The sequence below is a fragment of the Schistocerca serialis genome, chromosome 2 (assembly GCF_023864345.2).
Source record: "Schistocerca serialis cubense isolate TAMUIC-IGC-003099 chromosome 2, iqSchSeri2.2, whole genome shotgun sequence".
NCBI classification, from domain to species: domain Eukaryota; kingdom Metazoa; phylum Arthropoda; class Insecta; order Orthoptera; family Acrididae; genus Schistocerca; species Schistocerca serialis.
In genome coordinates, this window is record NC_064639.1 from 1,126,079,152 (window position 1) to 1,126,097,980 (window position 18,829).

Genomic DNA, 18,829 nt, shown 5'->3' on the forward strand with positions numbered 1-18,829 from the left:
TAGACCAAAGCAAAGAACTCCAAGCAACCATGCACCTGGCATTCATTGATTTTCAAAAGGCCTTCGATTCCGTGAAACATAAAGTGCTCCGGCTGGTATTGCGGAAGTATGGCATACCACAGAAGATCTTAAACATCATAAAAGATCTATATGATGGCTACAAATGCTGTGTACTCCACAAGGGAAATATGACAGAGTCCATAAAAGTAACAACTGCAGTCAGTCAGGGTTGCATTTTGTCACCAACACTTTTTCTACTCGTTCTAGACTCTGTTATGAGAAGAGTCACAGCAGGCAGGAGACGAGGAATCCAGTGGGGGATCCACGAACGTCTGGAGGATTTGGATTTTGCAGACGACATAGTTTTACTAGCTCCAAGGCTGACAGATATGCAAGCTAAATTAAACTTGCTGAAAGAAGAAGCAGAGACTGCTGGCATCAAGATAAATATAGGCAAAACAAAGGAAATGAGAGTAAATTCAGGGAACATGGAGGTGCCATTGTTAATAGGTGAGCAGCGGGTGGAGACTGTCAACTCATTCCTGTATCTGGGTAGTATAGTGGCGGAAGATGGTGGAGCTGGAGATGACGTGAAAAACCGCATTAAAAAGGCAAATGCTGCCTTCATACAATTGTATACAATATGGAAAAATAGAATTATCACGTACAAAACAAAAATCCGTATTTTTAATACAAATGTGAAGGCTGTCCTTCTGTACGCCAGTGAAAGCTGGAAAATGGATAAAAAGATAACATCCCAGTTACAAAGCTTCATAAACAGATGTCTTCGACACATCATGAATATCTGGTGGCCAGAAAAAGTATGTAATGAGGAGCCTATAGAAACCAGATACGAGAGAGAAAGTGGGGCTGGTTGGGGCACACCTTAAGGAAACCAGATGGAGCCATCGAGAAAAAAGCATTGGAATGGAATCCCCAGGGAACAAGGAAGAGAGGAAGACCAAGGGGCACATGGAAGAGGACAGTGGAAGGGGAAGCAAAAAGAGTTAGCAAGACCTGGGCAGAATCGAGGCAAATGGCCAAAGACAGAGACGGATGGCGAGTTCTCCTGCATGCCCTATGCACCAATAGGGGCCAAAGGAATTAAGTCAAGACAGTCATGTTGGATGTAATCCCTTCGACGGAGGAAGATATAATAATCTGCTTCTCCTCTTCATAACTGCGCGATGTCACGAATTCACGTCAGTCTCTTTATCCGCCCGCTCCAGGTATCTGCGAATCGGCGATCCCGCTGCAAGACAAAAAATGTAAATGAGCGTTTGGCATATTGACCTATATCTCTAACGTCGATCAGTTGTAGAATTTTGGAACACGTATTATGTTCGAGTATAATGACTTTTCTGGAGACTAGAAATCTACTCTGTAGGAATCAGCATGCGTTTCGAAAAAGACGATCGTGTGAAACCCACCTCGCGCTATTCGTCCACGAGACTCAGATGGCCATAGACACGGGTGCCCAGGTAGATGCCGTGTTTCTTGACTTCCGCAAGGCGTTCGATACAGTTCCCCACAGCCGTTTAATGAACAAAGTAAGAGCATATGGACTATCAGACCAATAGTGTGATTGGATTGAAGAGTTCCTAGATAACAGAACGCAGCATATCATTCTCAATGGAGAGAAGTCTTCCGAAGTAAGAGTGATTTCAGGTGTGCCGCATGGGAGTGTCGTAGGACCGTTGCTATTGACAATATACATAAATGACCTGGTGGATGACATCGGAAGTTCACTGAGGCTTTTTGCGGATGATGCTGTGGTATATCGAGAGGTTGTAACAATGGAAAATTGTACTGAAATGCAGGAGGATTTGCAGCGAATTGACGCATGGTGCAGCGAATGGCAATTGGATCTCGATGTAGACATGTGTAATGTGATACGAATACATAGAAAGAAAGATCCCTTATCATTTAGCTCCAATATAGCAGGTCAGCAACTGGAAGCAGTTAATTCCATAAATTATCTGGGAGTAGGGATTAGGAGTGATTTAAAATGGAATGATCATATAAAGTTGATCGTTGGTAAAGCAGGTGCCAGACTGAGATTCATTGGAAGAATCCTAAGGAAATGCAATCCGAAAGCAAAGGAAGTAGGTTACAGTACGCTTGTTCGCCCACTGCTTGAATACTGCTCAGCAGTGTGGGATCCGTACCAGGTAGGGTTGATAGAAGAAATAGAGAAGATCCAACGGAGAGCAGCGCGCTTCGTTACAGGATCATTTAGTAATCCCGAAAGCGTTACGGAGATGATAGATAAACTCCAGTGGAAGACTCTGCAAGAGAGACGCTCAGTAACTCGGTACGGGCTTTTATTGAAGTTTCGAGAACATACCTCGACCGAGGAGTCAAGCCGTATATTGCTCCCTCCAACGTATATCTCGCGAAGAGACCATGAGGATAAAATCAGAGAGATTAGAGCCCACACAGAGGCATACCGACAATCCTTCTTTCCACAAACAATGCCAGTCTGGAATAGAAGGGAGAACTGATAGAGGTACTCAGGGTACCCTCCGCCACACAGCGTCAGGTGGCTTGCGGAGTATGGATGTAGATGTAGATGTGCCGGGAGGCCCCTGTTCGGGGAAGTTCGGCCGCTAAACGCAAGTCTTATTTCATTCGGCGCCACATTGGGCGACTTGCGCGCCGGTGATGAGGATTAAATGATGATGAGGACAACACAGCATCCAGTGTCTGAGCGGAGGGAATCTCCAAGCCAGCCGCTGCAAGACGTACTTGGACTACTGTCGGCGAAGTAATGGTTAATCGGCGGACCCGCATCAACTCACTCCTCCACCACATAGTGAAACACTTTGCGATGAATGTTGTCAACCTCGCTTTAATCCGCGAGTCGAGGTTAAAAATTCACGACTCTGACTCATCTAATAACTGCCCTGCAGCAATCTCATTATAGTCAGATGAATTCAGAGATTCGACCACTGTACTGGAAACATATAATGCCTGCATTCTCATCTTGATCTCTAAACTACTTGCTTATCACGTTCTCGGCAATTTCAGAAAAGTGAAATATCCCGAGATATCAGATTAAAAATATGATCATAAAGACATACAAGAATGGAGCAAGTCAGGGTCCACTGAGACAATGCGGCTTATTGTACTGTATATCGCCATTCAGTATCAGATAACAACGGTCCCTTAACGAAACACATAGCTCTCATCGAGTGACAAACCTAGCTTTGGCTAAATCTTTGCCTACTTAATTGGAAGTCACAACTACCGTTCAGCTTTCGCTACGGCCGTGCAAGACCGTGCCCTGCTAAACGACGAAGGCGTCCTACCACTCTACCACATCGAGAACTACGCGTGCAACTCTCTCTAAGCCTGTCTTCTTCCCTCCATGAAGGCCTCCGACGTACTCCCACGTTTAACCACTTCATAAAAAAAACTCTGCAAATTGTCAAATGTGTTTGGCCTGTGCTGTCGTTGCAGGATGCATGATTTGTTCCTCGCCCACGGACATTATTGTTGGTTCAACCCTTTCAGCACCTAACAGTACATCACTCGTGACTGTTTGGCAAACGAGCGTTTAGAGAAATCCCCATGATTCATCGGGAAACACAGCCAAAAACTCAGTGAGAACATCCCAAATGGTCTGGGAAGAATACCATACCCCCTCGTGCTTCTGGCAAAAAGAGTGCCCCAGTTCACGAGAAATTTCAGATGCCTGCCGAAAATTTAGCTAATCCCTTCTCAGCACCTACGGCGGTCTGTCACTTTGCAATTAAAGAACGTAAAATTAATCTGCGGATTTAAAAACAGATCAAAAAACTACTTCTGAGGTAATGTATCCACATTGGCATGGAAAATATATGTTAAATTATAGTTTACATGTAAGCCCTCTCAAATTTCTACGTGATATGATTTGGGTTCAAATGGTTCAAATGGCTCTGAGCACTATGGGACTTAACATCTATGGTCATCAGTCCCCTAGAACTTAGAACTACTTAAACCTAACTAACCTATGGACATCACACAACACCCAGCCATCACGAGGCAGAGAAAATCCCTGACCCCGCCGGGAATCGAACCCGGGAACCCGGGCGTGGGAAGCGAGAACGCTACCGCACGACCACGAGATGCGGGCTATGATTTGGGCAGCCGGTGTTTCTATGTCGTTTATAAATGATTCCAGCAACTTATCTTTTGGCCGCAAGACGTCGACTGTGTCACGTTTCAAAGAAAAATCAGTAATCTTCACCTGTGGTCTAACCTAAGATAACGACTTCATTAGCTGACGAAACCAGTCACTAGAATACTGCATCGGGTGAAAAGACGACTGGTTAATGTAATAAGACTCATCTTAAAAAATGTCCTCGGCCCTACGTATTCCAGCACATTGTTCCTCTTCACACTGGCTAGTCAAATGTTTCACAGTGCCCTGTGAGAGGAACGTACAAATTTCGTGACAAGTCTTTAACGAATCACCGATCAGTATTGATTGCAACCATCTTGAGGGAGATCAAATACATCATTACAGGGTTACAATCTGCAGATGCTGGAACAGTGGCCTACAAGAAATTTGTAAACTGATACTGGAAATTGTTCTGGTAATCCTCTTGTGCGCTATAAATACCTTCTGAGAATTCGTAATAGCCATTTCAGAATAATCCCATACGATGTAACACAACCAAAGTAAAAAAAAAAAAAAAAAGAATTTTGTGTTTCAGTGTCAATCGCAGAGTGGAGTATTTTGAAGGTGGCAATGTTTCCATTCGCCTTCTCTACTACGCCGATATTTTTCCTCCACAGGTGCTGTGTTGTGGACGCTAAGTACCGCAGAAGATTACCCCGCTCCGCCATTCTTCCCTGTCCCGGAAGAATGTGCCTCTACACCCTCTGTATAAATAAAAAATTCTCCGGTTTTACATCTTAGTTAAAAATACGTGTGTGTGTTCAAAGTAGTAATACTTCTCTCGTACTGATTGACTAAACAGACAGCAAATTTAGGATACGCATCGTGTAATTTACTCCCATGATTGCGCTTACCCACAGGTACGGAAGTGATTTTACAACCGTTGTAACATTCAGTGCAATATTTTGTTTCAATGTATGAGTGCATCTAATTTTACAAAAGGAGTAGTGACTGTCTCAACCCACCTGTGAGACATTTGTCAATGATATGTCTTAAGCACTCAGTTCAAGCGTTGCTTTATCTCTCGGCTGAAGATATTTTTCCCGCAACACACAGTACTTCCACCGGATACACCCCATTTCATGCGCAATCGGCAAATTTCGTCCCGCCCTCTAGTGCTCCCTGTGCAATCCGGTGGAAGAGAAGAGCAACAAAAGCAATGGACAGCATTACCAAGTCCAGGAAGCGACTATCACACCTTAAAACAAGAACCAACGTTACACAAATGTGCAACAGTTTCTTTGTCAGACACAGCTCATTACAACGGTGAAGTCACTTATGACAGTGCCACTAAAGCAGAGTTATTAAACACGATTTTCCGAAACTCCTTCACCAAAGAAGACAAAGTAAATATTACTGAATTCCAATCAAGAACAACTGGCAAGATGAGAAACATAGAAGTAGATATCCTCGGTGTAGCAAAACAGCTTAAATAACTTAAATTCCAATCAAGAACAACTGGCAAGATGAGAAACATAGAAGTAGATATCCTCGGTGTAGCAAAACAGCTTAAATAACTTAATAAGGGCAAGGTCTCCGGTCCAGACTGTATACCAGTCAGATTCCTTTCAGAGTATGCTGATACAATAGCTCCGTATTTAGCTATTATATACAACTGCTTGCTCACAGAAAGATCCGTACCTACAGACTGGAAAATTGCTCAAGTCACACGAATACCCAAAAAGGGAAATAGGAGTAATCCACTGAATTGCAGGCCCCTACCACTAACGTCGATTTGCAGTAGGATTTTGGAGCATATACTTGGTTCGAGCATTATGAATTACCTCGAAGAAAACGATTTATTGACACAGAGTCAGCACGGATCAGAAAACACCGTTCTTGTGAAACACAACCAGCTCTTTATACCCATGAAGTGATAAGTGCTATCGACAGAGGATGTCAAATTGATTCCATGTTTTTAGATTTCCAGAAGGCTTTCGACACCGTTCCTCACAAGCGTCGTCTAACCAAACTGCGTGCCTATGGAATAGCGCCTCAGTTGTACGACTGGATTCGTGATTTCCTGTCAGAAAGGTCACAGTTCGTTGTAATAGAAGAAAGTCATCTAGTGAAACAGAAGTAATATCCGGCGTTCCCTAAGGAAGTGTTGTAGGCCCTCTGTTGTTCCTGATCTATATTAACGACATAGGAGACAACCTGAGTAGCCGTCTTAGATTGTTTGCAGATGATGCTGTCATTTACGGTCTTGTAAGGTTGTCAGAGGACCAAAACGAATTGAAAAATGATTTAGGTAAGATATCTGTATGGTGCGAAAAGTGGCAATTGACCCTGAATAAAGAAAAGTGTGAAGTTATTCACATGAGTACTAAAATAAATCAGCTAAATTTCGATTACGCGATAAGTCAGATTAATCTGAAGGCTGTAAATTCAAGTAAATTCTTAGAGATTACAATTATAAATAACCTAAATTGGAACGATCACGTAGATAATATTGTGGGTAGAGCAAACCAAAGACTGCGAGTAATTGGCAGAACACTTAGAAGGTGCAACAGGTCTACTAAAGAGACTGCTTACACCACGCTTGTCCGCCCTATTCTGGAGTACTGCTGGGCGGTGTGGGATCCACATCTGGTGGGACTGACGGATGACATCGAAAAAGTACAAAGAAGGGCAGCTGGTTTTGTATTATCGCGAAGTAGTGGGGATAGTGCCTCAGACAAGATACGTGAATTGGAGTGGCAATCATTGAAACAAAGGCGTTTCTCGATGCGACGGGATCTTCTCATGAAATTTCAATCGCCGGTTTTCTCCTCCAATTGCGAAAGGATTCTGTTGGCACCCACTTACATTGGGAGAAATGATCATCACGATGAAATAAGAGAAATGAGGGCTCGTACGGAAAAATTTAAGTGCTCATTTTTCCCGGGCGCCGTTCGAGAGTGGAACGGTAGAGAGGCAGCTCGAAGTTGGTTCATTGAACCCTCTGCCAGGCACTCTATTGTGAATAGCGGAGTAGTCACGTAGGTGTGGATTGTCCTCATAGCAGTGTGGAATATACTAACATGATAATCACTCAATAAACAGCATCAAGAGACTGTATAATTGAAGTTACATTAAACTTTATGTCCGCAATTAAACAGGGGGAAATATTTTAATAAACTACAGTGTAAAACAAGAGTGCTCTTTATCGCCTACCCTTCTTACTGTTCATATAGACCACACCATCCATGGGAAAAATCAAGTGTGAAACAAAATTGAACTGAAGATCAGGTTTTGGAACGAGTTCAGCACTTCAGTTACCTAGGGAGCCGGCCGGGGTGGCCGAGCGGTTCTAGGCGCTACATTCTGGAACCGAGCGACCGCTACGGCTGCAGGTTAGAATCCTGCCTCAGGCATGGATGTGTGTGATGTCCTTGTGTTAGGTTTAAGTAGTTCTAAGTTCTAGGGGGCTGATGACCTCAAAAGTTAAGTCCCATAGTGCTCAGAGCCATTTTTTTTTTAATTTACCTAGGGAGCTGAATTACTTTTAATGAAGATAAGGATGTAGACATTAAATTACAGAAATATGTTTCACTATAAAACAGAACATTAAAATACAGAGAGATACAAAAAATGAAATTATATAAGGTGATGGGTGTACCTTTTCTACCGTACTGGCGGCTGGAATAAAAAAAAATGTTCAAATGTGTGTGAAATCTTATGGGACTTAACTACTACGGCCATCAGTCCCTAAGCTTACACACTACTTAACCTAAATTATCCTAAGGACAAACACACAGACACCCATGCCTGAGGGTGGATTCGAACCTCCGCCGGGACCAGCTGCACAGTCCATGACTGCAGCGCTTAGACCGCTCAGCCAATCCCGCGCGGCGCTGAAATAATAATTTTTACGAAGTTTCGAAGATTGTACCGACTTGGACAGGATTCCTTTTGAAACATCAGACAAGAACTGAATATTTTTGCAGTAAATGGCAAAATAAAATAACGTAAAGAAAACTGGAAGGAACATCTGGAACGCAGGCCAAAAATGGCTTTACAATACAAGCCCAAAAGAAGCAGTGGCATAGGACGGCAAGTTAATAGGTAAAACCGAACCCGAGCCCCGAACTGGTGATAAGACTCATCTGTGAAAGGCAGAAGAAAAAGAAGAAGAAGATAATACGTACCACATTTTTTTACGTAATGACAGTCACCCTGAAGGTGTGCAAATCAAAACGCCGCCCGTAACCCGACTACAGCTCCTTCCTACTAGACCGTAAGCAAACACTCAAAGCACCAGGCTGCAATTAGCCAGTTGCTCGTGAAACAAAGCATCTCAATCACAAGCACAGCAAGATTCACCAAAAGTGACTTCGTAGAAGAAATTATAGATGGCTGTGGACTCCAGGATAAAAAAAAACCTATGGATTTATTTTGTTTCGACTTTTTAAAGTACTTTCTTCAGAACCAGTCTCAGTACGACATCTCGTACGTTTAGTCTATTAAACACTCTCGTTTTCATAAGGGCAAATCTCATCAGTTACGAGTTTAACTGTGGTGTAACTACGGCTGGATATGCAGTTAGTATAAGCTGCGGCGAAACGACCTTGCGGAGTGCGTGCGCTACGTGAAGGAATGCGCAAATTTAGACACGTAAGCGGACATAAAGGCCGATAGCTTTCATAAGCTCGTTGGTTGACGCCACGGAAGGTTTGTGAGGCAGTGCAAGAAGCGTTTGGTGACGTTATGTAATCTTCAGCAAATACATTTAAGTAAATCCACTCAGCGATGGATTAATCTTAGATCTGGAGTATCTGCCTACTGCGCTATTTTTATTCCTATTCGACGGAATCGGGGAGATCAGGCGAGAGAAGCTGTCATCATAGACCGCTCTGCATGTGAGCAAAGCGTTCCTTACAACTAAATCAGAAGCAATGTATCCTGCCTGGTCACCGTATTATAGCACATCACAGAACGAAACGTGTAGAGGGCATAACTCAGAGTTATGGGATGTGCGACATAGTAATAGGTGTCTGGGTGAGTGGGAGCGTCTCCCTGTCTGTTTCGCTAACTGCTGTCACAACTGAAAAAAAGGTATTTATACAGCATTAACATTCAAATAGCTAGATTTTTATGCGCACAATATGGGAGTATTCATTTTTACTATCAGCCAGTTGCGATAGATATTGCGCTTTAACGTTGAACTGTTTGGTTCAGGATTGATTGAGCTTGTTTCTAGATTACAACTCAATGCTTATAAGAAGAATCAAAATTATGCTTTAAGTTCACCAGCAGCATTATATTTCCACCATCTTCTTGTTTCCATAACCGTTATTTTAAAATTTAAATCGGTTTCTTCTCGTATAATTTGAGATTCAAATGCAGCATCAAAATAAAAATATTTCCACACTTTAGATGTGACACTGTTTCCGTTCCTAAATCTTGTTTCCACTGTTATCTTTCTCCAAGCATCAAATTTACTGTACTGAATTGAAAGTATGAAATTTTTGACAATTTAAAATAAAAGAATTCACTTCATATTTATAAATGAAATTATTTGTTCCATATTATTTCACAACAGAGATGTAGTTTCTCAGCAGAATTCTGAAATTTTTCATGGTACAGCCTCTTCAGAGATTTTTTCTCAATGTAACGACACTATATTTCATACTATTAGGTGCAGAATGCGGAGCTGGTAGCATAAAAATGAGATTTAATTTCATTTGTCACCTAAGATAGGGCAACGAACACGCATGATATCCGGAGTGATTGTCTCTTCTATGCCGCAGCATCAGTAACAAAAACAGATCAATACTGTATTTACAACAGATTTCATGCAAACTGAGCCTATGAAAATATCAGTAGATGTAACAGCCACAGAATAGTTGGCTTGAGTTGTAACCAACGGTGACGTTACAGATGAATAATACGGAACTCCAAGACGATGTTCTCACAAATATAAACTTTCTCTTCCTTAGATTTTTCTATCCAGTAGTGCTCTAGAATTATTAACGAAGACGTTTTACGGGGAAAGACATAGTGTTTGGATACATAAGTATCTGTTTCTACTATGAGAGAAGTGTCCGTCATCTTTCCACGTAGAAGTTGCGAGTTATTTATTTATTTATGTTTTTTACATCTAAAAAAAACAATAAAGTCTTTCACCCAAAACTTGTAGTGGTAAAATTGTCACACTCATTTACATGGTGACAGCTTTACTACACGTTCCAGCAAGAAAAACTGATTTATGTAATTGTATTTACCAACCACAAGAATTAGACTTGAGCGCAATAAAGAGGGCTAGGTACACCAGTTGCAGGGATGTGATGGCACGGGCCCATCGAGATTCGACCGTCGATCAATGGAAACGTGTCGGCTCTTCGGCTGGATCACATTTTTGCTACACCAGGTCGATGGTCGTCTCCACAAACGCTGTCATCGAGGTGAACGGCGGCTCCAAGCGTGCAGTATTATGCTGTGGGAAACACTCTCCTGCGCTTTCGTGGGACCTGTTGTAGTAACTGAAGACACGCCGATAGCTGCTAACCATCTACATCTCTTTATACTGGATGTCTTCCCCAACGGCGATTTTATCTTTCGCCAGTACAAGTGTCCGTGTCTCGGAGTCAGAACCGTGATATAGTGGTTTGAGGAGCATTGTAGTAAACTCACGTCGATGTCCCGGCGGTGAAATTCGCCTTATGTAAATCCTGTGGAACCTATCTGGGTCGCTATTGGGCACCATCACCGCATACGCAGATCAGCGGCCCATTATTTAGGCGAATTACATTACCTGTGCATAGATATCTAACGCCACATGCCTCCACGAATCTACCAACAAAAGTCGGATACCTGATACGCAATGTCAGTGATGTATTTCGTTCCAAAGACGGTCAAACAAGCTATTAAGCAGGTGTTCATAATGTTTTGTCTGATCAATGTACAAAACGTATTCCGTAACAATTAACATCGTTTGGACACACTCCAAGACCAAACATAAAATATCCCTAGGTATTCTACAACTACATTAGTGTTACTCAAGACACATTGTGGTGTATGGCATATGGAATTTTGGGTACCAACACCATTTTCCATCTTTTCTGTTCCATTCACAAATGGAACGTACGAAAAACGAAGGTTCAAATGGCTCTGAGCACTATGGGACTTAACATCTGGGGTCATCAGTCCCCTAGAACTTCGAACTACTTAAACCTAACTAACCTAAGGACATCACTCACATCCATGCCCGAGGCAGGATTCGAACCTGCGACCGTAGCAGTCGCGCGGTTCCAGACTGAAGCGCCTAGAACCGCTCGGTCACAGTGGCCGGCTGCGAAAAACGAAGGCAGGTTAGCATTCTGATGAGTTGTAATTTCTTTTATTTTCTTGTCGTGGTAATTTGACGACACATATGTCTGAAGAATTGCTATGTTACCTCGGCCTTCTTAAAATTTATAGTCTCGGAATTTTTGCAGTAATCCCTCCCGGAATGCACAATGCCTAAGAACACTGCGTTTTCGAACTTACTTTTGAAATCGTTGTATTGAGTTCTAGGATACTGATGCTGAACCATGGCAGTTGTGGACTCTAATAATTTAGCATATATTCATGCGTGGCATGGTGTGCTAAGTATGTCATTTATATTCTGGGAGGTTAACAGATGCCTGACACATGAGCCAGCGAACTTATACAAATGTTAGGTACTGAAAGACCAGTTGCTGAACCATGGCAGTTGTGGTCTCAAATAATTTAGCTAATATTTATGCCTGTCATGGTGTGCTACTATGTCATTTATATTCTGAGTGGTTAACAGATACCTGACACATGAGCCAGCCAACTTGTTCAAATGTTAGATACTCAAAGACCACGAATTCAGATGTTCCCTCCCTTTCTTCACAGCCACATCCGGTAATCAGTTCAATGCCGTAGTCCTGTCTGTTGCAACTACACGGGTGCTGCCCACGACCAGTGGGGAAGATATGTTGATTCACATGTTGATTACAGATATTTCAACTTCAGCCTCTTTTTTTAGTTTGCTAAAAAATGAGAGATTAGTCTTCCTGACTCGTATGTTTCCCAGTTAAATTGTCAATTCCCTTCCTTCGTGTTCTTTATTTAAACGATTTTCTGACAAATGCTACCCATTATCTCCTTTGGCGGGCAATGAAGTTGTAATGGTCGCCTAGTCGTAGATATTGCTAATTACTATAATCGCACTATTTCACTCCCACTTACGGAGCTTGTTAGCACTTGATGTTAGGTTGGCACCACTAAATGCACTGTGGTAATCGCTGCTGCTTGCTGGATCGCTGCTGTGTCTCGATGCTGATGCTGGCTCTAAATCTGGTTGTCTAGGGTTAAAAACATGAAGTCCCGTGTTTTTTATGTGCTTTTGATGATAAAGAACGGGCGAAGCCAACAAATACGTAAACTTCAAATATTTATTACTCTGGTGGCCATCTTAATTCCACTGTCCACCAATGACCATGACACAACACAAAGTAGTACTTCCTTTACATGTTCTTTGCATTGTTTATCCACCTCAAACAATAACACACAAACACACTTTACCAAAGTGACATTCCGACTGGGGCCCACAACCCTTCTTGCTGCTTGTATTTATAACATCGTCAAAGAACTACTAAAAAGAGATATAGTTTATAAGTCACATGTACATCTGTTATCATAATTTGTGCAGAAAAGTTATTAATTTGCATCGAGTGACATAATTTAACATGTTATTAAAATGACAGACAGATTTGCTGACTTGACAGAATAATTCTTTGTTACAAAAAGGCCGTTTTTTAGAAGTTTGTCAATTGACTTCTCTAATTTGCATAAATAACTAAATAACATGAATCATTAAGAATTACATTGGTTTTCGTCTAAAATAGGATTTATTACGTGAATACTGAGTGAAAACGCTCCTAGTGAACAAATAGGTTTCACTGGGTGATTTTTATTTAAGGAGATCCAGAATACGTCAGTTGGTCACTATTTTTCGTACTTCATATTAATTATTTAAGATGAACTCAGTGTTTTTACATGATGACATTTGCTGTATCAGTGATCAAGTGATATAAAATTTTGTGTGGGTCAGTTATTCAGTATAATTTAATGGGTTGACTGTTTATGGAGACATGTTATGCAATCATTGTTAACATACACAATAACTTTTCTATAATCACAAATACTCGTTAAACTGGTTGAATTTGGAGGGTATCGCATATTTCGGTAAAGTAAGGCCTTTAATAGGTTCCGTTACAAAGTCCAATGGACGCACTCCAATTACAGCTAGCAGACCATCTGTCCGTGTTGCAGAACATTCTCCATTACATCTCATCATTACGTACCACCTCATTCATATCACTGCTTCACTGCTGCGGAAGGATTGACTAAAGGGAACCTTTTGACCCTTACATGGGAAGCATATCCCACAACAGTCACAAGAAGACTATTTTATTTTGACCATATTAGGTGGGAAATAATAACGCCTTTGCCCGGCGGCTATTAGTTTATACTAAATAACGCAAGTGGTCTGATCGAGGTAATTACCGAAGTACCTCTACATCTATACTGCGGGAACTACCGTACGGTGTGAGGTCGCAGGTTGACATTGTGTGTGGACATAGTTTATTTTTATTATAAGAGCTCTATTCAATTTATCGTTAAGTAACAGCTAGTTGTCCCCCCTCGTGGTCTCGCTTCCCGAGCACGGGGTCTCGGGTTCGATTCCCGGCGGGGTCAGGGATTTTTCCTGCCTCGAGATGACAGGGTGTTGTTGTGTCGTCTTCATCATCATCATTCATCCCCATTACGGTCGGAGGAAGGCACGGCAAACCACCTCCATTAGGACCTTGCCTAGTAAGGCCGCATCGTTCCCCTACGCTCTGTAAAGAAGCATGGGACTTCATTTCCATTTTTCAATAGCTAGTTAGACTTATCGCAGCGTTATTGTTCACACAAAAAGGAATAACTATTATTATTTCACTGTCAATATTTTTTTAATGCATACTTCAAAACTAATTCTCGTCTAACTACTCTGAACTACGGATGTCGCTTGACCATATATCAGCTTAAATTTTTTCCATGTACAAAAAAACTCTCGTTCAAATTCTGAAGGTGGCAGTGCTCAAATAAAGGGAGCGAAAGGCTATTCACAATTTGTACAAGAACCAGATGGCAGTTATAAGAATCGAGGGGCATGAAAGGGAAGCAGTGGTTGGGAAGGGAGCGAGACAGGGTTGTAGCCCATCCCCGGTGTTATTCGACATGTACAGCAAGCAGTAAAGGGTCCAAAACAAAAATTTGTAGTAGGAATTAAAATCCATGGAGAGGAAATAAAAACTTTGAGGTTTGCTGATGACATTTTAATTCTCTCAGAGACAGCAAAGGACCTGGAAGAGCAGTTGAACGGAATGGACAGTGTCTTGAAAGGAGGATATAAGATGAACATCAACAAAACCAAAACGAGGATAATGGAATTTAGTCTAATTAAATCAGGTGATGCTAAGGCAATTAGATTAGGAAATGAGACACTTAAAGTGGTAGATGAGTTCTGCTATTTGGGGAGCAAAATAACTGATGATAGTCGAAGTAGAGAGGATATAAAATGTAGACTGACAATGGTAAGAAAAGCGTTTCTGAAGAAGAGAAATTTGTTAACATCGAGCATACATTTAAGTGTTAGGAAGTCTTTTCTAAAAGTATTTGTATGGACTGTAGCCGTGTATGGATGTGGAACATGGACGATAAATAGTTTAGACAAGAAGAGAGTAGACGGTTTCGAAATGTGGTGCTACAGAAGAATGCTGAAGATTAGATGGGTGGATCACATAACTAATGACGAGGTACTGATTAGGGTCGGGGAGAAGAGGAATTTGTGACACAACTTGACTAGAAGATGGGATCGGTTAGTATGACACGTTCTACGGCATCAAGAGATCACCAGTTTAGTGATGGAGGGAAGCGTGGAGGGTAAAAATCGTAGAGGGAGAGCAAGAGACGAATACACTAAGCAGATTCAAAAGGATGTAGGTTGCAGTAGTTACTCTGAGATGAAGAAGCTTGCACAGGATAGAGTAGCATGGAGAGCTGCGTCAAACCAGTCTCTGGACTGAAGACCACAACAACTACAACAACAACAAAAATGTTTCGATGTTTAAAGTGTACTGATGCTACAAATACATATTTTTTGGTTGAGCCTAACAATATAAATGAAGCTCATTTTTTATGATGTAATTAAGTCTTAAACTGATCAGATTTCTGTTGTTTCTATACTGATTAATGTCCATTATCAATTCATTACTCTGAAATTCAGATACAAAAGTAACACATAGATTTAGGATCCTTGTCGTTTTATTCTTCTTAATGAATACACCGGTTGCTGTGGTGTTGAGTCATAAAACAAAATCTTAGAAGTCTTACGATCTTCCTATGTTCTAGCCAAGTTACTCGAAAGGAATACAATAAAAAGACATGGTAAATTCTAGATATCTCTGGCATTTTTTACGCCTCCAAACAAACAGTCATTTTCCCTATTCAAATGTTGCCTTCTAGCCTGTATCCGTCTCCGTGCTACAGCCGTTTGAAGCATGTTCGCTAGGTAGGTTTGCAGTAGGGTAGCCACGGTGGATGGTTGTCACGTCGGACTGGCTGATGTCATTTGACGTCTATCCTAACTCTCTCTCACCTCGCTGGAGCCTCAGTCACGTGTCTGTGAGTGTTAGAGGTGGTGTGTGTTGTTGAAGGTGGTATGGATGTAGTTGTTGGTCATCCACAACAAACCAGACGGTACTGCGAGCAGCATACATTGCACTCGCAATTGCTCGTATACTTGTTGACGGTTTCTCTTCAACAGGGTCCAGTGCGGCCTCTTCCAATTGGGGTGTGCGGTGTCTCCTTGGGATCTAGCGGTTCTAGGCGCTACAGTTTGGAACCGCGCGACCGCTACGGTCGCAGGTTCGAATCCTGCCTCGGGCATGGATGTGTGTGATGTCCTTAGGTTAGTTACGTTTAAGTAGTTCTAAGTTCCAGGGGACTGATGACCTCAGATGTTAAGTCCCATAGTGCTCAGAGCCATTTGAACCATTTTTGTCTCCTTGGACTCCACAGTCACGCGTGCCGACGTTGAAAGTACCCCTTCCTCGAAGTCGTTGCGTAATTGTGGCGAAAAGGGTATGCGGACGTTGTGCATAACGATCTTGATAAAGGCGACGAGCAGCTCTTAAATTACCGTGAGCTTCGACATACAGAAGATCTTGTCGGTGAATTCTGCAAACGTGTACTCTACCATGTTGCTCCAACACTCACAGACACGTGAGTGAGGCTCGAACCTGGTCAGAGAAGTAGGATAGACGTCAAATGACATTACGTCTACATCTAAATACATATTCCGCAATCCACCATACGGTGCGTGGTGGAGGGTACCTCGTACCACAACTAGCATCTTCTCTCCCTGTTCCACTCCCAAATAGAACGAGGGAAAAATGACTGCCTATATTCCTCTGCTCTCTCTTATCTTATCTTTGTGGTCTTTCGGCGAAATATAAGTTGGCGGCAGTAAAATTGTACTGCAATCAGCCTCAAATGCTGTTCTCTAAATTTCCTCAGTAGCGATTCACGAAAGGAACGCCTCCTTTCCTCCAGAGTCTCCCACCCGAGTTCTTGAAGCATTTCCGTAACACTCGCGTGGTGATCAAATCTACCAGTAACAAATGAAGCAGCCGTCTCTGAATTGCTTCTATGCCATTCCTCAATCCAACCTGATGGGGACCCCATACGCTCGATCAGTACTCAAGGATAGGTCGTATCAGTGTTTTATAAGTGGTAAAGAAGTTTTGCTATTTGGGGAGCAAAATAACTGATGATGGTCGAAGTAGAGAGGATATAAAATGTAGACTGGCAATGGCAAGGAAAGCGTTTCTGAAGAAGAGGAATTTGTTAACATCGAGTATCGATTTAAGTGTCAGGAAGTCGTTTCTGAAAGTATTTGTATGGAGTGTAGCCATGTATGGAAGTGAAACATGGACGATAAATAGTTTGGACAAGAAGAGAATAGAAGCTTTTGAAATGTGGTGCTACAGAAGAATGCTGAAGATTAGATGGGTAGACCACATAACTAATGAGGAGGTATTGAACAGAATTGGGGAGAAGAGGAGTTTGTGGCACAACGTGACAAGATGAAGGGACCGATTGGTAGGACACGTTCTGAGGCATCATGGAATCATCAATTTGGTACTGGAGGGCAGCGTGGAGGGTAAAAATCGTAGAGGGAGACCAAGAGATGAATACACTAAGCAGATTCAGGAGGATGTAGGTTGTAGTAAGTACTTGGAGATGAAGAAGCTTGCACAGGATAGAGTAGCATGGAGAGCTGCATCAAACCAGTCTCAGGACTGAAGACAACAACAACAACAAAGCGGTCTCATTTACAGATGAACCACATCCTCGCAAAATTGTACCAATGAACCGAAGACGACTATACGCCTTCCCCACAACTGTCATTACATGCTTGTCCCACTTCATATCGCTCTGCAATGCTACGCCCAAATATTTAATCGACGTGACTGTGTCAAGCGCTACACTACTAATGGAGTATTCAAACATTACGGGATTCTTTTTCCTATTCATCTGCATTAATTTACATTTAAAAATGGTTCAAATGGCTGTGAGCACTATGGGACTCAGCTTCTGAGGTCATCAGTCCCCTAGAACTTAGAACTACTTAAACCTAGCTAACCTAAAGACATCACACACATCCATGCCCGAGGTAGGATTCGAACCTGCGACCGTAGCGGTCGCGCGGTTCCAGACTGTAGCGCCTAGAGCCGCTCGGCCACTCAGGCCGGCAATTTACATTTATCTATATTTACAGTTAGCTGCCATTCTTTACACCAATCAGAAATCCTGTCCAAGTCATCTCGTATCCTCTTACAGTCACTTAACGACGACACCTTCCCGTACACCACAGCATCATCAGCAAACAGCCGCACATTGTTATCTACCCTATCCAAAAGATCATTTATGTAGATAGAAAACAACAGCGGACCTACCACACTTCCCTGGGGCACTCCAGATTATACCTTCACCTCCGATGAACACTCACCATCGAGGACAACGTACTGGGTTCTATTACATAATCATTTCGACGTGGGCAGCTTTCACCGTAAGTACCCTAGCAAACATCTTTTCAAATGGCTGTAGCACGGAATGGTATGTTTCCGGACATGGCTTCTTATTCAAAATGTTATGTACTCTCTCTTCTCTACAAGTCACATAAGTTCGTACCTGGAAGTTTTGAACATCCTGCGCATCTTTACAGAAAAAATTATGTAATTTGGAGATGGACGGAGGGCAGGAAATGAAGGGGAAGGGATTATTGATGTCAGCTGCGTTGGGACTTTGTGCGGCAACAGCGGCAACGAATGAAAATGTGTGACGGACCGTGATTCAGAAGCGGGGTCGCCTGCTTGCTAAGCAGCTGCGTCATCGCTACACAGTGTTTACGACACTCGCGCGCACTATCTCTGCACGCCTGTCTGCCGACACGCACTCACCCCCAGCGCAACTTATCTGCAGTTCCTGTTCGTGTCCTCCATGCCCACTACTTTGAGATTGACGCAGACAGTCGGACGCAATTATGCATCCGCACTGTAAGTGGATGATTCATTGCTCACCGAGGCGTGCCGAAGGCGTCCGTGCAGTTGCGATAAACACTGT

At 42.4% G+C, this 18,829-nt stretch overlaps 1 protein-coding gene across 1 annotated transcript in view; it reads left to right on the plus strand.

The window, feature by feature from the left end:
- LOC126458574 (protein yellow-like) overlaps nt 1-18,829 on the plus strand; it is an 82,082-nt gene that overhangs the window by 24,624 nt on the left and 38,629 nt on the right. The gene's annotated exons all lie outside the window — the stretch shown is intronic.